Source organism: Tauraco erythrolophus, chromosome 2 (genome assembly GCF_009769465.1).
Source record: "Tauraco erythrolophus isolate bTauEry1 chromosome 2, bTauEry1.pri, whole genome shotgun sequence".
NCBI classification, from domain to species: domain Eukaryota; kingdom Metazoa; phylum Chordata; class Aves; order Musophagiformes; family Musophagidae; genus Tauraco; species Tauraco erythrolophus.
Window position 1 is genome coordinate 66,594,419 of NC_141466.1, and position 20,777 is coordinate 66,615,195.

Below are 20,777 nucleotides of genomic sequence, written 5' to 3' on the forward strand. Positions count from 1 at the left end.
CTGATCCGGCACTCTGCTTGCATCTTTCTGTGATGGAGGAGGAAGCACGCAAGGTGCTGGGCTCTGTTTCCTTTTTTTCTTCCAAAGGGTTTGCTCAGTGCTCTCTGCTTTCAGCAACTGCCCTCTGGGCCTTGCTACTCCATCAACAAAATGAAACATTCACCTTCTGGCCTGAAATTTGCATGAAAATCCAAGCTCCAAGCCACCAGGAGATTGCGCTCCACCTCCGCTCAGAGGAAGCTCATCGGCAGCACCGAGGTCTGACAGCCCGGCAAGTGATAGACGAGTCCTGCTTACCTGACACGTCATGGTGCAACTCCGGAACCTCCAGACCGGAAAGCCAAGCTAGAAGTTATAATAACTCATATCCGCTGCGGGTCCGTAGAAAGAGGACCTGAAACTCAGGCACACCAGTGGCTTTCATAAGCTACACGCTATTCTGAGAGCCAGATTTTGATCCTTGTGCATCACTGAGAGTTTTGCATTAGAATTAAGGTTGAATGTTAAGCAAACAAAATGCCTACCTTGTGTCAGGTCTTCAGCTGTATTTTTTTTTTTCCCTTTTCAAGCAGTGAAATGGTGTCTTATGCATTTGCAGCTAAATAAGGCTACACGATTAAGTAAGCATGATAATAAAGGGTTATGGAAATGCACTGACCACAGCTCAAAGCGCAAGTCATACTGTATGAGAATACCCATGTTTGGGGGTTAGGTTTATGAGAAATGAAGATCTGAATGATGCTGGGCTTGCGAGTCATGGGCCTTGTGTTTTCTTAATGCCAGGAGTGATTTATTTCTTGTAAACAGTTTTGCTCAATTGGGGCATCTAGTTACTACAGACCTTGTTTGGTATAAAAACTGACGGCATAGCAAAATAGTGCTCTAGCAAGGTTTAACTGGTTGTCAGCCCAAACATGTGGCTGAACATGAATTCCACTGCTTGAAATATCCTCTAGTCACTCAGCAACATCTTAATGTCAAGAGGAGATTATAGCCAGAGTCCTCACTGAGCCGTGACTCAGAGGTACTGTACGGAAAGAGGACATTTCCAGCAAAAGCATGATATGGAAACTAAACATAGAAGTGCTGGAAATCTTCCCTTCCATAGAAAAAAAGAAATGTGAAAGTCTAGCTCTTCTGAAGTGGAAGTTTGGCTGTTACTGGGAACTTTATGAAAATAACACATTACATGCATGATTCCTCATATATAACTATGTTTCACAGCACATTTCATCACCCACCTTTGCCCTCCCTTTTTTAATTCAGAAAAGATGCAGGAAGAAACTTTGCTTCTCAACAAAAATAAGTGCAAAACCTTAGGAAGGTGACATTTTTTCAAAGCAGGAACTCTGATAACTTGAAACAGTGTAATTTTGCTTGCGTTGCATAAAAGCTGGCTATTAACATACCTTAGATACTTTGAGAGGTATGGAAATGTTTAAAAAAAACATGGACTGAAGAGATTGGCCTCAGTGAAATTTACATTAAAAAAACCCAAGGAGCCACTTAAATATTCATAGTTTCCATTTCTAATCTTTCTCCCTGTAAATTTCCTGATATACATAATTCTCAACTATGTTTGTGAGATGCCCAGCATTCTGAGGTCAGATGCATATTTCTTGTTTGGATCCAAATACATTATTTTAAAAGTTCTGATCCTGTACAGGCTTGCACACAAGAGTAAATCTAAAATGATCAGGACTATACACAGTTTTAAAACCAGTCACATAGTTGCATACATATGTATGTATCTATATATATAAATTTTAAAAAATTATATGTAAGTGTTTGCAAGATCATGTGATATAGAATTCAGGTGAGAAAAGAATAACGCATATGTCATATGTCGGGCATAAAGGGTTGTGATCAGTGGCACGGATACATGTGGAGGACAGCCACTAGTAGTTTGCACCAGGGGTTTATACTAGGTCCAACAGCATTTATCATCTTCATTAGTGACCTGGCTGATGGAATAGAGAGGACCCTCAACAAGACTACAGATGATACAAAACCATGAGGAGTGCTTGACAGACCAGATGAGTGTGCTGCCATTCAGAGGGACTTCAACAGGCTGGAGAAATGGACAAACAGGGACTTCGTGAAGTTCAGCAAGGGGAAAGGTTGAGTCCTGCCCCTGAGGAGGAACAATCCCATGTAGCAGTACAGGTTGGAGGCTACCTGGGTGGAAACCACCTTTGCAGGTCTAGTATACTGGTGGATATCAACTTGAACATGAGTGAGAAATGTGTCTTTGCACTCAATACCCTCCTGGGGTGTGTGGTAGGATATTGCCAGCAGGTCGAGGAAGGCAATCCTGCTCCTCTGCTCTGCACTAGTGAGACATAGTTGGAGCGCTGGGACATGCTACAGCATCTGTCACACAAGGAGAGGCTGAGAGACCTGGCATTGTTCAGCTTGAGTAAGAGAAGACTCAGGGGGACCTTATCAGTGTGTACTAATAATACTGTAGAGGGCAGGGGCAAGAAGACAAAGCCAGACTCATCTCAGTGGAGCTCAGTGAAGGAAGAAAAAGCAGTGGGCACAAACTGAAATACAACAAATTCCACTTAAACACAAGAAAAAGCTTTTTATTTGAGCTGAGACACTGGAACAGGCTGCCCAAGGAGTTTGTGGAGTTTTTGTCCTGGGACACATTTCTGGGCTACCTGCTATAGGTGACCCTGATCTGAGCAGTGGCTTGGATTAGGCCTTTCAGACTCAGCAGTTCTGTGATTTTGTGATTCTGACGAAGAGAAGAACACAATTACGCGTATTTATCTGATGAATGACTTCCTCATTTGCTTAACTTCATAAAATCCTGTAAAAGTTTACAGAGAAATGAAATGATGGCCTTTGTTCCAAAAAATAAAAACCAGCTCTGCTCATATATAATGTTGCTTTCAAATAAATTATTTGGTTTAGGTCCTCAGGTGTATTTGTGAATATTATCTGAAAGCCATGAATTTCACTATCCAGTGTGTTAAAAAGTTCTTTCCTCACATGTATTTGAATTAGCTTCCTTTCCGTTTTCTTTATTCTTTTAGTTCTTACACTATGAGGAGGAGAAAATAAGAAAACTTGCTTTTACCTTTTATCTCGAATACCTTCACATGAAATAGTAGCTATGCAAAACCAGCATGTGATAAATTTTACTAGCATTGAAATAAAAGTGTGAAAGATTAGGGTTAAGCAGCCTTAAGTGCTATGATTGGAGTACCCAGGTAATAGACTTTTGCAGAAAGTGTTGCTTATTAAAATTTTTTTGCAGTGTTTTTCTTTTCACTTGAGAATTTTCCAGTTTTCTGTGTGCAGCAATTCAGTTCCTAGCAGAGAATGGCTAGGGTCCAGTTATGACACTGGCCTTAGAAATCGTCTGTAATAAGAAGCTGAGCTGAATTTCATAACCAGGAACAAAATTTATAATGTTCAAATCCTAAACTGGATATGAATTTTGTGGCTGAGGTGATCTCAAATGTTTGTTGCTATTGTTGTTGCAGGAGACCTGGATCTCACTGTGCTCTCTGCACAATCTCCATTAAAAGTGACTCCTTCCGTTAAAAAGTCAACAGTCTAAAAAAAATCTAATTTTGCTGCATTCAAAAGCCAACCATTCATCCGAGTAGTCTGAGACCGTCCACCTCTTAGGTGTACCAGTGCAGTGGAAGGTGTCTGGTGTCTGGGGACTGGAATAAGTCATCCAGCGGGATAGAACTGACTATGAGCCACCAGCTGGATGAGAATAAGCCAACAGATTTCCCTGGAGGAAAAGTCACTGAGTCATTGCTGATCGATATGATAGGGACTCTGATAAGATTTTGATCGATTTTTTTTTTTTTTAAAGTTTGTCATCTTTAAACAGTATGGCAAAGGGGATGTTTGAGAAGGGAACTGAGGTAACGGTTTTCTGGGGAGATCTGACTGTTGCCTTTCAGTATCTAAAGGGGGCTTACAAGAAAGATGAGGACAGACTTTTTAGTAGGGCCTGTTGCTTTAGGTCAAGGGGTATTTGTTTTAAAATTAAAGAGAGTAAATTCAGACTAGATATAAGGAAGAAATTTTTCACTATGAAGGTGGTGAAACACTGGAAAAGGTTGCCCTTTGGACAGGAAACATTTGGACTGGAAACATTTTGACTGGAAACATTCAAAGTCAGATTAGACAGGGCTCTGAGCAACCTGATCTAGTGGAAGACATCCCTGCTCACTGCAGGGGATTTGGACTAGATGACCTTTAAAGGCCCCTTCCAACTCAAACCATTCTATGATACTAGGACACTATCATGAAGATAGGGTAGTTTTACAGATATTTATGAGAAGCGTCTTTTAAACTCAAGGGGTAGCCTGGAAAAATATGTGAAGGTTTGAATTAGCAAATAGACAACAACAATTAGCTTCATAGGCAGCTCAGTGTCTCTGGTTCCTACTACGCAAAGAGATACACAAAAATGATGCTGACTCTTGGAGAGCCATAATTTGATTTCTTCAGCTGCCGTTCAAAAGAGAATCCAGGCTCTGGTTACTGTAGCACTAAAGATACTGTTACTGCTGGCGTAAACAGGAACCTCTTCCAAACACAGATAAGCAGCAAAGGATGTAATACTGAATTATTCTGCAAGTCTAGAGGTGACCCTGCAGAAACAGGCTTGAGGCCCACATGTGCATGGCAATGTGGTGAGGTATATCCCACTACTGCTTTGACTATATCTTTTTCTGTGGCTAGGAGAGAGCTTTGGTCCTCAGGGCTGTCAGCTGGGCATCTTTCCTGAGCACTAAATTTATTTTAAAAAGTAAATATCGCTGGGCTGATGTGTGCACTTAGCCTTGATGAAGTCATTAATGTGGTTTCCAGCAAACTTCATAAAATTCACGACTGTACTTAATTGCTACCATGTTCTTCCTCCTCTCATATTCTTATATTAATAAGAAAAATGCTGAAAGCCCTAATAAACTGTGCACAGAAGAGGAATGCTTGAACTGCAGTTAGCTGGTCACATCACCACAGATATGCAGGCCAGTTGTCAAACAGGGGATTATGTGTCACCTCAGGCAGTGAATTAGCGATGCAGCCAACGAGGTGACTCAAACCTGACTCAAATGTCACCAGTAGACACACATCTCTGGGTGTGATGGGTGGGTGGGGAGTGGAGGGGGATGCTACTGCAGCTTATTTACTCTTAGAGTTGTGTTGCCTTTTTGGTTGTCGCTCTGCTCCGGCAACTCTGAGGCATGGATGGGCTCACTGAAGAAGAAAACTCGCCAATATTATTCTAGGAAAACATAAGATTGTCCCACCAGGGATAGTTTTTCTTCATGAGAACTCCTATGTGGTGTTTCTGAACTTACATCTCTACAAATGGCCAGGACAATGCCTAGGTGCTGCCCAAGCTGCTTACTTTGGGGCTTTTTCTTGGAAAATAGAAAAAGGGGAGCATGAGCCTACTTAATAATTGACGGGAGTATCAGACCATTTTGGACATGTGAACTTATTTTTTACCTCTAGCTTTGTGGGGATTTAAAGATTCAAGTTAATCTCGCCTAACTTCAGCTCTTTATCTAAAGAAAGTGTTTAGTCTCTCTGTATGGCTAGCACCTTTAGATGACATTGATCCTTCCTTGTTAAGGGATATTTTAGCCCTTGGTAATCTCTCCCTGCTCCTGATTTTAATCCCTCCCTGATCTTTTCCTTTTGAATGTAGAGAGAATCTCAATGACTAGCCTAGGTTATGTTGCTAGTTTTTTGAGATCTAGAAGTAGGTGAGAGAAATCCCACTATCTGTAATTGAATCAACCCCTCCAGCTGCGATTAGGCTCCAGCTAGCACATCCCAAGAGGAGCTGTGCTGCGTGGGGTGGCAATGCCTTGCACTTGTGTTGCTGTTTCTTTAATTTGAATTTACAGGGAAAGTTTGAGCAGTGACTGCACCGAGATCAGCATTTCAAGGGCATCACCTTGATGCTCATATCCTATGAGAACAAGATCTTTTGCTTTGTAGGTATATCACAACACAGTGAGATCAGTGGAGTTAAGCCAAGCAGGCTCGTGTATCCAACCTCGTGTATCTAATTTATGCCAACACACAGGTTGCTGGAGGATGTTGTCAGAGAGCCAGGATCCTCCTCCATCCAGGTTAGGTGGCTTGTGCTGTAGACTAGACCAACACGCGCACAATTCAAACTGCTGTGGTGGCTTTCTTTTAGCAAGACTTTCATACCGGTCTGGTGTTTTGGCTTTATGGACAGCCTAGGAGCTAATGATTTGGTCTTGCCACTCTCTGCTGCAGAAATCATTTGGTGCACTACTGAAATTCAATTTGGGAAACATCTGGCTGTACATAACACTACATACCTCCTCTACACAAGACGGAAAATATGTTTTTCCACCAGTCACTGTTGGTGAAACAAGCTGTAAGAAGAGTATAACTATCCTGGGCAGGATTTAGCTAAAAGATGGGGAATGAGGCCCTCAGTTTGAAGTTGCCCAGCTGTAGCAGAATCAGGAAAACTCCGCTTTCTTCCCATTTCCCTCCAGAAGCTGACATTCAAAGCTTAGCAAGAGGTATCCACAAAATGTTTGAGGGCTAAATGTATCACCATCTGGAATGGGATTGCCAGAAAAAGAGTGAAAGAAAGACTCCTTTTTTGCAAGTAACTTGTTTAATAAAAATAAAATTCCTCTTGCATTTCTGACATGGGACTGTAACCACTCCACCCTAACTCGCTTTGTCATGCTCAGATCTATGAAGTAAGAGGAAATTATAGAAATTTATCATGTCTGAGTTCTCAGGATTGATTATGACTCGCTGCTTTTATCTTCCAAACAGTCACTAAATCTAATTGCCTTGTTGTAATGGATTAACCCCTGTGGTCCACAGTAGCATTTATATTGTGTTCAAAGAGACTGTTACAGAGCCGGGGTACTTTTTTTCTGCAATATACTTTCATAACATGTAGGTGCTCTTTGGGCATAACTCACCCTTTCTGGGTCTTGGGGTCTAATTGGCTCATTGCACTGCCTTTCTGCAGGGGATGAATTTCCCATCACTTTGGGAGCAAGCACAAACGGGTCAAAGGGCCCTCCACAGCACAATCATTTCTTTTAAATTACAATGCAAGCAGATTCTGAAACCCTGTGTTCAAACATCGGCATCTGTATTGTAATCAAAAACATTCCCTTGCTGATATCCGTGGGATTAGTACTATTAGTGGTAGTACCTTCTCCCCTGGTAGACCTGAACTCTAGGGGAAGGTCCCCAACAAGGAGCTGTATAAATACAGACCCTGCATTAATAAAGTTACCACCTAAGCTGTCTTATATTGTGTTTGCTGAGGGTTAACGACTTCGGGTCTCCGTGACTCTCCAAGTGTTGGTAACGAGATCGTGTACTGCAGCGGTAGGTGTGAGTCAAGGAACAACAGATGGCTGTGGACAGCAATGGCAAGGGAAGGAGGCAATTGCTACTCAATGTGACAACCAGTAGTCAAAGTATGCTGGCACCCTAAATCCTGACCAATATCTTTGGAGGTGCAATGGGAGAACAATGTTTTAAGGAGGGGTACTGAAGAGGAAAATGCAGTGAAAATTAAAAGAAAGTGATAAATTCAGAGGAACAAGGGACAGCATCTGCAGAGATATCATGTGGGGTAGGGCTGTCAGTATTAAAAGAGGAACACAAATATCTCTGTATCAGGAGGAAGGAAGGAGAGCACTGTGAGATAGAAAGGGAGCAAGAGAAATGGCACCAAAGAAATGAGGAAGGTTATGTCGTACCTTTGAAAGCACTGGTGAGATCTGACTTGGAGAAAGTTCAAGACACAAGGGAGATGACAGGGATGACAGTGAGGCAAATGTGAGGTGGAGGAAAATTGCACTGAAGAGTTTGGCAATATTAGGATGTAGAGTTGTCTGGAAATAGCTAAAAAATATTTAGCTAGAAGGTCAGCAAAATTACAGATTAAGATGCATTGGGTAAGAGGAAGATCAGCCAAGTCTTGGGTTTGCCACAAGAATCTCCGCACCCAACAGGGGTGAGTGAGAAGCAGCTGGGGGTGAGCCCTGTGTATGGGAGGCAGGGCAGACCTGACAAGGGGGAGGAGACACAAAAGGAAGGGTAGGAGCAAGGAAGTAGAGATAGAACTCTCCACCAAAGCAGAAACCAACAACAAAGGTGCTAGAGAGAGTATGGTCCGTGCTTGATGAAACCAAGTTTGATGGGCAGCCAGTTGGTAGAGTGGGAGAGATGGTAAGCCAGGAATCTGAGAAGAAATGTCAGGACAGCAGGTGGATATGGAGGTATCCCTTTGTAAAAAGCCCTACAGATGAGACTTGAATAGGGTCTGAGGTTCATAAAAGGATTTTTAATGGAATTATTTCAGATTCATTCTAAACTGAATAGGAAGCAGCTGTGATCCAGGCTCCACAGTCAGAGTAAATCTAATCTAACACATTTTCCTCTTTCATCACGTAAAACATGATCGCAATCTCAAATCAGTGTAACCGAATGTTTAATAGCTTCCAGCAAAAGAATAGAGCAGGTGAACAAATTTCTTTAAATTGCTTACTTTAAAGAAGGGCCAATTGTCTGATACATTTTTGTGGGTGCACAATTGCCAGTATTATTAGTTTTATTTGACTTTTTACAATGCACTTTTAATTAAAACGATTAGCGAAATTCTTGTCTTAACCATTAGCAAAATAATCACTTTTAAAGATCTCATTCACTCCCAAGTGGCTTTTATATCCTGATTGTCATACTGATAAGTGTTTAAATGAGGTGCTTCACAAAAATTGTCATTGGAAAGTGGAATCTGTTTAAAGTCTGTTTAAATGAAAATACCTTTTACTTACAGAAATTGGTATGAAATTCTTTCCTGCTCTCTGTCCAGCTGGAATGGCACAGTTAAGGTTGTACTGAAAACGCTCAAGCTGAACTTTTTTTTCACCTCTAAATTTGGTACAATGGTTTCCAGAGGTTAGTTCAGGAGACTGCATTGCTGATCGCTAACTCGATGTCTTCTGACCCATCTTTAACTCTGATATTTTCCCACTGTAGCAAGTCACGAGGATTCACACGAGCAGGCTGGGATTCCAGTGTCTGGGGATACATTATTACTGTGGGTATAACCATGACATCTTTGCAAACAACAAACCTTTCTTATCGGAGATGAGCTTAACTGTACTGCTCAGAATCTGTATTGCAGAATAATTTATAGCAGTTCATTGGGACACAGGCTGATACAGAGAAAGAAAACAACATTGGTACATTTTTATGCACAGTTTCTGCAGGGAGCTGTAGCCTGGGTTAACTGTTTCACCGCCTTTTAAGGAGATTTGTCAATGAGTGCACACCACAGAAATTTGCCTGTTAAGAATGTAAATTCAGTGCTGCTTTCCCTATGCACATATTTTTATTCAAGCTAAGGTACTTCTGGATGTTTCTGTGATGTGCTTCAGCATCCATATTTTGAATATTAGTATGGCCTTTGTTTCAATTCTATCTGGTGGCAATGAGTTCCCCAAGTTAATTGTGTATAAAGGCTTTTGAGAAGATATTAGCAATGCTTGAGAAATCTGCTTTCGTTCCAAAGCCCAGGCAATGCTGGGCTTGTGGCTTCTCCGTGGCAGCCCTGGTGAGAGCCCTGAGCCCTGTTACAGCACTCTCGGGTGTGCTTCTGCGGTGAACGTGTCCATGTTGTAGACAAGTGCACTTAGGCAAACCCACCAGCTCATGTCCTAAGGACCTGCCCTTTCCCTTGGCGAGTGGCCACGACGCTGTTTGAGTGTATGCATGTGTGTGTTTCTGCATGTCAAACGTAAAAGGCTGATGCCAGTGAAGAGAATAAGAATTAAAAAAGAAAAAAAAAAAGCCACAGCAAAACAAAAGAAAACAAAACAAACACAGCAAAATGAATGGCTAGTCTTAAAATGAATTTGGCACCAGAAAGCTTCTCCCATGTTCAGACATCTGCAGAAAGCCCAAGCACTGGCAAAAGGAGTGAATTAAACAACGAACTAAACAGTAAAGTACTGTATTTATGTGGGACCAACATGACAAACTCTATTTAGGTTTTATACCAAAAGCTTAACCTTTTGCAGTCTGTGGGTTTGAGCTGCACTAACAAGAAGCAATTACTGTGGTGGATTTTTTTTTTTTTTTTTTTACTTATGGTGTAAGGCCCCAGGCTTCTCAGTGTGGCTTCTCTCATGGCTGGCACACAATAACAGGAGCACATGCCAAAGCTGCTCTTACTTCTCCAAGGCAATGAATCAGAAAGGGCTGTGGTGTTCTAGTCTGAACATTTCTTTTGCTAGGCTGGAAGTCCATTGCTTTCTTAGAAACCAGACAGACGTTGCAATCCCTCCTGCTCTCTCATGTATCCCACCACAGATAGCTCACTGGAGATATACGTACACACATTTTGATGAAGAAGCATGATGGATGAGGAGCCTGGTGTCATACAAAGTGCGATTTGCTTTATTTAGATGTCTGCACCTCTCCTGTAGAGAGGGGATTACAAGGATGGGCAGAGCAATTCTTCCTTTCATGCTGGTTGTTGGCTCCCAAGATGTCTCAACATGGAAAACAGCTCCAATCACAGATTTAGGGAAAGAATAAAAGCCAAAGTTGACAAAAGTTCAGATTCAACAAGTTACTAAGAGCTCCTAAGTGTGTCTGGGCTCTTCACTTTCCCTTGCAGTCTCAGGATTGACTTAGTGCCCTGAGATTTCATGATCTTCTGTCAACAATTAGCCAGAAAATTAAAACTCATAACTGCGTAACAGCATGTTTTTACATGGCAGAAAAGTCTGCCTGCATGCCAAGAAACAGAATTGGAGATTCTGTGGGAACACTGCCATTTGGAGACACCTGCCATAAAACTATTTATATGCACATAGATGTGTGCGTACTTGTATCTGTCTCTATGTATGCATGCGTGTGTGCGTGTGTGTGTGTGTGTAGAAGCACACATCTAGCCATAAAGTTGATTGATACATTTGAGACAAAACAATGTATTTTCTTCTCCAAATCACACCTTTATTCAACTTTTGCAATGCCCTCACATGATTCCTCCAACGTATTTTTAAAAATGATTCCTTTGGGTTTGGCTTCATTACATGGATTGATCGTGACCACAACTAACTGAAGATCTGATCTAATATTCGTTCACCTCAAAGGGAAGTTTTTCATTGGAGATGTTGCCTAAAGACTAAGGGAACTGGAATGTCAATAATCGGATTGTTAAATGAGTACACATATGTGACACCTGGAGTCACAGCTCTTTCATTCAGAAGTAACTGAGTATAACTGAAAAAATAAACAAACAGAGGCTTGAATTGTTTTCATGGAGATATAATCAGTTTGAACAACTGGAAGATTCGCTGTAGTACAAATCTATCCCAAGACTTATTTTCTAGGAAAATTAGTTTATTTTGTAAGATGTATGTGTTATGTGCAGAGTGCAGGCTAATAACTCATAAAAAAATGTAACCAATAAGTCCTATCTCATTTGTGAGATTCCATGATTCCCTTGAATTTATTCCATATTTCATATTCATGATTACTTATTAAATAATTTTTACAAATGATTCTGAAATCACTGGTGGCCAGGTTTTTAAATGGGAGTGCCCACAATTTACCAAGTTCAAAGTATCTTTTGACACGATATGTTTGTACACTCACTCCTTTAAACAAAGTTATTTGCACAATGGATGTAGCTATGAATACTCATAGCTGATGACACACGTTATTTTCTTTGAAAACTCTTAGAAGACTTTCTTGTAATACATGACACCAGAGAAAATCTCCAGCAATGTTTTTTTTGTTGTTTTTTTGCTAAAGTGATTTGCATTATTAAAAAATAAACAGAAAACAAGCAAAAAATATTTTCATCTGTAGATGGAATGTGTACTTGCATGAATGTTGTCAGAATATAAATTCTGTTTCCTCAAGTCTTATTCATATGAAGTGTGCATTTCTTTGTGTGTGCATGTGTGGTTTTGTGTATGTTTCTAATGAGTGCCTCGGTTAAGTATTTTTACAGCCGAAGACATTCCTACTTTGTCAGAGATCTGACTGAGGCTTCAGAAGCTAATATTTTACTACATCAAATATTCTGCTATGAAAATTCATCTTTTTTGTGTGTTGGTTTTTTGGTTTTTTTTTTTTTTTTTTTTTTAGCATTTATCCTTAGTGTCTTAGCTTAGTACAACAGTAAGTAATACAATGGAAGTCCATATGGTCCTGCAAACTTCATCTGTTTTACCCTGCACGGTGCAGAGGAAATTCTGTAAATCACGGATACTATTCATGGCCAGTGAGCATCAATGTTCAAATGATACATACACCTGCAGCAAAGACTGGATCCCCGTACCTGTGCTTTTATGTATTTAGACAGATGCCATTTTACCTCTGCTATCTACACAGACTCTTTTTGGAAAATTTATGTTTTTTCTAGTTGATTTTATGGCCCTAAAGATGAGCAGTTGCCATTTCCTGGAGCTAAATAAGCATGGATCTGCATTTCTTGCTCACAGCTGACTACTTCACTGCCGTCTTAGTTAAAGGCAAGTAAGAGCTCTTGTAATTTAGCTGGGAAGACACTGCTCCACAGGGGGAAGAAATCACCTTCATGTTGATGCCTAAACTCAGGTTATTTTGTACACATCAGCCAGGCACCAGCCAACTCCTCATCCAGAAGCTGTAAGGCAGTTGGCCGTGGAGAGCCCTGACCTGCTGGCTGACAGGTTTGGAGCTGTCTGAAGGCTTGAGATGAGGAAGTTGATCACAAATTTGGAGGAGTCTAAGTGAGGAGACCCAGGACTCTTCACAAATGCCTGAAAGTCAACCCTGACAGGGGGAAGAGGGAAATGTATTCACGTGTGTTTGCTGAAGTAAGAAAATGAACATTTCATGGACACTGCATGCAAACAGGAATATATATAAGATACTTTCAGGAGTGGTTGTAGGTTTATCATCTTCTTAAAAATTATTCTTTTAGTTTTTCTTCCCAGGCCAAGTTTTCTAGACATTCTCCCATCCTTGTGTGAGTCTCACTGCTGTCCTCTGGCTTCTTCTCGGTGTAAATTTTCCTTAAGAAAGGTGCCAGAACTGGATCCTATACCTCAGGTGGGGACATACCGATACTGAAGAGAGAAGGAGAGGAGGAGGGATGCTTCATGGTCCTATGGACAGCCCTGCTTTTTGTCAGGTTCACCTTTCTTTCCTGACAGCATGACAGTGTTGATGAACATTCACTCAATTTCTGCTCCATTTTAATGCTTGGACCTTTTTCAACAAAACTGCCAGTCATCCTCATCTTATATATGTGCAGTTGATTATCCCCGCTCCAATCCAGACTTTTGCATATGCTGTTATTAGATTACACCCTATTCTTTCGGAGTTTCTCCACTTTGTTCAGCTCCTCCTGATCCTAATCCATTCTTCCAGCATGCCTGCAGCCTCTCCCATGCTGTTGAGACCTTTATATTCATGCTGTCCATCATGCAAATCATTTGTGAAAATACTGAAAGTTCCAGATGAGGGCAGATCCCTCCATATGTTATATTTGATGAAACCTGAGCTTGTTTTTCAGGGAGGAGGTAGAAGAACTTCTAAGTTCAATAGCATTGAACTACCATCATGATCTCCTTAAAGAAATGCAGGAACTTTGGCTGAGAATTGAAGCGAGTGTTCAGGGTGCAGAATAACTTACAGCTGTACACGCTGATAGACTGAAAACTACTGCAAAAAAAGGCACACGAGCAGGACAGCTCTGGGCAACTTCTCTTGTTTCTCCCTCTACCTACACACACTGCCATTAAATGACCAGATGGTTCCAGAACTTCAACTTCTGCAAATCTCTACTAGATTACAGCAGCTGAGCCTCCAGTTTCTTGTCTCCAGAGCTGCAAATCCAAAGCCTTTCACACATACAATGTTGAGCTGGAAAGTGAGTTTTTTCACTAAAACCCACAGAAGCGTCAATTTGCCCTGACACTCCAGAGGATTTTGTCCTTTTTGTGTTAGAAAGGTTTGGCTGGATTAAAGAGGTCACTTTGCATAACAAAGTGGAAAGTTTTCACCTGTGAAATTCGTCCTGGGCTGATATTAATATACATTGTATGGTCCAATAAAAAATTAATAAAAATCAGGTTGCTAAGAATGATGATGGGAATATTTGTTGTGAGGTGGAGGAGAAAGTTGCATTTTGGAAGTGAAATGAAAGCTTCAAGTAAATGCTGAAGAGTATGTTACATGTAATCCTGAAAAACTGTCTATGCAATTTCAAGAGTTTTTAGAAATCTATTGATTCTTTATGGCAAGTGATTTATGTAAAGTTATGAACATTAGTGTAATTAGGGTCTTTTACTGGTAAAAAAACCCCAACTACAAGAAACTTTAGTATAACATATTTATATACATATTTGTGTATTTCATAAACGGTTCACTGTAACATGCAAATTCCTTGGCTCTCAACACAGCTCTACACAGATGGTGAACTTTAGTCAGCTAAATAAGTGGAACATTTCACTTCAAACTTTTCCTTTTATCTTTCACCTTTCTCTGCTGTTTCCCTCCCATCTTTTCTGCCAGCTACTCCACAAAGAAGCCTGGGAACAACTATAAGGCAGTCTCCTCAGATCGCTTAATATTACTGCTGTGAAGACAGCCTGAATTCAAAGGCTCCATGTGAGAGACTGGGAAGATCTTAACTTCTCCCTTGGCAGTGCTTTTATGCTGATAAATAGCAGTTTGCTCTGCATGTTTCAGTTAGGAGAGAAGATCTGCACAGGCTGACAGCATTAACAGCCTCCTCCTAGAGTAGTTGAAACCCTCTTCAGCTCATTTAAGGCATCACGTACACAAGCTATACGTAGCCTGCATCGACTTGTGAACTATATCCATGCAACTTATTTCCAATACTAAGACTAGAATCCATTGGTCGTGCCAAAGCACCTCAACCATGTGCTGATTGTGAAAAGATTCCATCAGTGGCTTTGTTGATACTCAAGGCTGGAATGGGGACACTGTAGCAAATATGACATTGCAACTATAAAATTATACATGATAACCTGGCTATAAACTCCAATAGTTTTTGCCTGATAAAGGCATAATTTTGTATTGGCTGAAACATACCTTTGACATTTTTATAACCTCTTGAAAAGATCCACAGGTGACTATTTCATTGCTTTCCTTGTAGTTTGTGATAATGATTAATCACTTTCAGTGTTATATTCCTATTTGTAATTTTTAGAGCCTCCACTCCCATTATTCCTTTCTCCAATTGATTAAAGAGTCATTGCGCATTGTGTCTTTCCTCCTCGAGAAAATTTCCACAGACTGTAGTTGCATTTCTGCTCTGTTATCTTCCTAAAAAACTCCATGGACTGAACAATCTTGACTCAGATTGAGTTTCTCATTGAAAGTCGTTTCCAGAAATTTGAGATTTGCCTTCCAATTTTCCAAAATTTCTTTAAATATGAAGTCCCTGGGAATGTATACACGAAATATTCTAGCATTGGTCTCACCAATACTTACATAAAATTGCCTTCCTGCTTACCACCTTTCTGTTTATATTTTAAGCTTGTCCTTTTCCAATAGTGCCTCCGTGGGAGTCGATATGAAGTAGCTCCTCTTCTGAGTCATTTCTTTCAAGAAGAGAGTGCTTGACTCTGATCCTACATGTGACCTTTGATCCTAGGGAGACATTTTTGCATTTACATATATTAAATTTGAGACATGAAGTTAATCTTTGTGTGAAAGGTCTGTGGAAAAAGGGGGACAGACTTTATAAGGGTTTTGTTGGCCTAATACCTACACAGAAACCATTCACTTCACCCGTCAGACAAAATTGGAGACTTACCTGGCTTCTAGTAATGAAAAAAAAAAATCTGTTTTGCTCTGTGCTGAAAAGGAAAGTTTTAAATAGAGATAAACTATAAACTTGTATTTAGATTCAAATGCAAACCTTCATATGGCCTGAAATAATGGATAGAGAAGTTACTTGGAGGCATTTGATGGCCAGGCCACTTGCATTAAGACTTCTTGAACTGCCATACAGCTGAAGATGCAAGTCTACGAGATAAATATGTCTGCAAAAGTCCTATTAACCTGAGTGAGATATCTGGTTATTTCCCCTGGACTGAAGAGAGCTATATCAAGCTATACGAAGTAAGCAATTTCTGTTTAGTGAAATAAATTTTTCTCATAGCATTTTTTTTTCTTTTTACAACAGCCTTGGGTACATTTTGCTATTGCTTTGGCAAATAGGTCAACCTCCTTTTTCTTTTACTCCCCTGATTTCAATAGCCTGATTACTACCAGTTGTTTGGTAGCATAGCATGTGTAATGTTTTATTCTGTACACTTTATTGAGCATGGATGTTGGACTCTGGCTTTTGGCTGGGACTGACCAGCAGAAAGAAAGGAAGGAAGGTCTATCTAGTTCATGATGAAAAGATGAAATTTTCAGATGTTGAGGGGCTTGTTTGAAAATATGCTCCCTCCTACGTATGAAATGCCCTAATTTAACAACCAAGTCAAAAAAGAAAGACAACAGACCAGTTTCTTTTATAATCTCGTTTTCAATATTGCAATTTTTAATCTTTCTTTTCTTCTTTCTCTAGCTAATGTTAATCCACAGATCCTCAGCGAAATGGGAGATTCGTAGCAGGTTTATTGATCCTTTCTTTTTTCTTTGCTGCAAAGGAGTACGCAGTGAGCTAAGTGGGAGCCCTAATTTTTGCCCTTTCCTTTCCATTGTCCTCAGGGAAAAATCTCCATTTCATATTTCCCAACCAGATGTGGTATTTCCCTGCTTTTGTATCCTTGTCTCTGTCAGTGCACAGGACAGGCATTCACTGGAACAAATAAATACCCCCTGATTTAAAGATGGCTGTCCCTGCTTCATTAATTATCACAAAAATTCATTGTCATCATGTGCTGAAATTAGATAAAAAGTGATGGAGATTGCAGCAGGAGACATGTGGCCTGGTTCATGCAGCTACATAATGCCCAAGAATGTGACTCTCTGCCAGTCTCTCTTCCATTTCCTTGCTTTCAGGCTCCATCAGGATATGATCTGCGCCACTTCACCACAGATTTCCTATTTTAATTTCTCCCGTTTTTCTTTTTCACCAGACCTCTAGCTCTTTGTCTGATCTTAGCTTCCCTCAACTTGTATTGTTGAGGGAATCTTCATGTCTTGTTTGACAGAAGTAAGTATTTTTTCTGGGCTCTCTGCTCACAAAGGGCTGAAAAATCCCAAAAATAACAGCTCAGGTAATAAAACTTCCCCCCCTAGGGGTGCAGTGGGGTCGAAAGCCCAACTTACGTGCTTCTATACGAACGCACGCAGTATGGGCAATAAACAAGAGGAACTGGAAGCTCTTGTTATCCGGGGAAACTATGACATAGTTGCCATCACTGAAACATGGTGGGATGACTCGTATAACTGGAGTGCTACCATGGATGGCTACAAGCTCTTCAGGAGGGATAGGAGAGGTAGAAGGGGTGGTGGGGTTGCCCTGTATGTAAGGGAAGGTCTAAACTGTTTAGAGTTAAATGTTGGGGATGACTTGGTAGAATGTCTGTGGGTGAAAATCAAAGGGGGGCCTATGAAGGCGGATATTGTAGTGGGAATCTGCTACAGGCCACCCTATCAGGACAGTGAGACTGATGAGCTATTCTTTAAACAACTGGGGGAAGTCTCGCGCTCACTAGCCCTTGTCCTTATGGGTGACTTTAACCTACCTGATGTCTGTTGGAAGTATAACATGGCAGTCAGGAAACAGTCTAGGCGGTTCCTGCAGAGTGTGGAGGACAACTTCCTATCACAACTGGTCAGTGAACCGACTAGAAAAGGTGCTCCCCTAGACCTGCTGTTTGTGAACAGAGAAGGTCTTGTGGGAGATGTGAAGGTTGGAGGACGCCTGGGGCATAGTGACCACGAGATAATAGAATTCTCAATTCTAGGGGAAGTTAGGAGGGGGAACACTAAAACGGCCAAGCTGGACTTTGGGAGAGCTGACTTTGGGCTGTTTAGAAGTCTGGTTAACAAAGTCCAATTGGAGACAGCTCTCAAGGGTAAGGGGGCGCAGGAGGGATGGTTACTATTCAAAAAGGAAATTCTGGAGGCACAGGAGCGAGCTGTCCCTGTGTGCCAGAAGTCGAGCCGCCGGGGTAGAAAACCAGCTTGGATGACAAAGGAGATTTGGAAACATCTCAAAAGAAAAAGGGATGTCTATAAGTCTTGGAAGAATGGGCAGGCATCCAGGAATCAATACAGGGAGGAAGTTAGGACATGTAGGGAGATAATCAGGGAGGCAAAAGCCCAATTGGAACTTAGACTAGCCTGCTCCGTAAGGGACAACAAAAAGTCTTTCTATAAATATATTAATAACAAAAGGAGGGCTAAAGATCACCTCCAGCCCCTACTGGACTCAGGGGGTACGTTAGTCACTAGGGATGAGGACAAGGCTGAGGTCCTTAATGCCTTCTTTGCCTCAGTCTGTAATAATATGGTCAGTAGTTTCCAGGTGAGCTGGCCTTCCGTGTCTGAGTGCAGGGAGGGAGAGCAAATCGAAGCTCCTGTGATCCAAGAGGAACGGGTCAAGGATCTGCTCCTTCGGCTGGATGCCCACAAGTCTATGGGGCCTGATGGTATCCACCTAAGAGTCCTGAGAGAGCTGGCGGATGTCATTGCCAAACCCCTGTCCATTATCTTTGGGCAGTCTTGGCTCACTGGGGAAGTTCCGCTGGACTGGAGGCTGGCGGATGTTACCCCCATTTACAAAAAAGGGCGGAAGGAGGATCCGGGGAACTACAGGCCTGTCAGCTTGACCTCGGTGACGGGCAAAGTCATGGAACAGGTTATCTTGAGTGCTATTAATGAGCACATACAGGTTAGCTGGGTGATCAGACCCAGTCAACATGGGTTTATGAAAGGCAGGTCTTGCCAATCAAACCTGATCACCTTCTATGACAGGGTGACCCGCCTGGTTGACGAGGGAAGGGCTGTGGATGTAGTTTTCCTTGACCTCAGTAAAGCCTTTGATACAGTTTCTCATAGTGTTCTGGTCGAGAAACTGATAACTGCTGGCCTGGATAGGCACACCCTCCTTTGGGTTAAAAACTGGCTGGATGGCCGGGCCCAAAGAGTGGTGGTAAATGGGGCTAAATCCGGCTGGAGGCCGGTCACCAGTGGGGTTCCCCAGGGCTCAGTGCTGGGTCCAGTTCTGTTTAACATCTTTATCAATGACCTGGATGAGGGAATTGAATGTACCCTCAGTAAATTTGCGGACGACACCAAGCTGGGAGGCTGTGTCGATCTGCTTGAGGGTAGGGAGGCCCTTCAGAGGGATTTGAACAGACTGGATCGTTGGGCTGAGGCCAATGGCATGAGCTTTAATAAGGCCAAGTGCAGAGTCCTTCACTTGGGGTGTAAAAACCCCAAGCATTGCTATAGGCTCGAGGAAGAGTGGCTGGAGAGCTGCCTGGCGGAGGACCTGGGGGTGTTGGTTGACTACCGGCTTGATATGAGCCAGCAGTGTGCCCAGGTGGCCAAAAAGGCCAATGGGATACTGGCGTGTATCAAGAACAGTGTGACCAGCAGGAATAGGGAAGTGATCCTGCCCCTGTACTCGGCACTGGTGAGGCCGCACCTGGAATATTGTGTCCAGTTTTGGGCCCCTCGCTTTAAGAGAGATATTGAGCTCCTGGAGCGAGTCCAAAGAAGGGCGACTAAACTGGTCAAGGGGCTGGAAAATAAAACTTATGAGGAGCGGCTGAGGGAGTTGGGGCTGTTTAGCCTGGAGAAGAGGAGGCTGAGGGGAGACCTGATTACAGCCTACACATACTTGAGAAAAGATGGTGGGAAGGTAGGGGAAGGGCTCTTTACATTAGTGTTGGGTGATAGAACAAGAGGAAATGGGTATAAGCTTAGTCAGGGGAGATTCAGGTTGGATGTTAGGAAGTATTTCTTCTCTGAAAGGGTTGTCAGCCACTGGAATAGGCTGCCCAGGGAGGTGGTTGAGTCCCCATCCCTGGATGTGTTTAAGAATAGGGTGGATGATCTACTTACGGATATGGTTTAATGGGGATTAGGGACGGTTGGACTCGATGATCTCTAAGGTCTTTTCCAACCTAGAAATCTATGAATCTATGAATCTATGAAGCATTTTGATGACGCTTCAAGAGAAATTCAGCTTGAAGGGAGACCATGGCATGGAAAAAAATCAGACAAACCTTCAGAGAGAGACATATGAACACAGGGAGCTATGATGAAAAATATCATGCAGCATTAAGACAGGCAGAACGACTCTAAAAACCTGAAGTTAAAATCTATTTTACAGGTTCTATGGAAGATAAGGTACATCTGATCCTCGGGAAACATTATACCCTTCTTCTTTACCATCTCTTCTACTATTTCAAGCAAGATGCTGAAAAGGTCTCAGACTGTCCTCCTCTATCTGCCTTCTTGGCCAGTCAGAAGTCAAATCTAGTTGCAGAAAGTTAAGAAAAACTCAAAACTCATGAACCAACAAACCAAGACACTATCCTCTCCAAGGTGGATTTTCAAATGTCAGAAAAAGTCACCAAGTTCATGAATACTGCTGTGAAGCCAGTCTGGGGCTAATCTACTTTAGGTGCTTTGAGAGATACTCTGGTGATGGGCACCAGTATAACACCCTAAAATTGATAGCCTGGATTTTTATAAATTATGAGAGCTACACACTGCCCTAAGGTCAGCAGAAGCGCAACGTGCTCAGTTTTATTGATGTT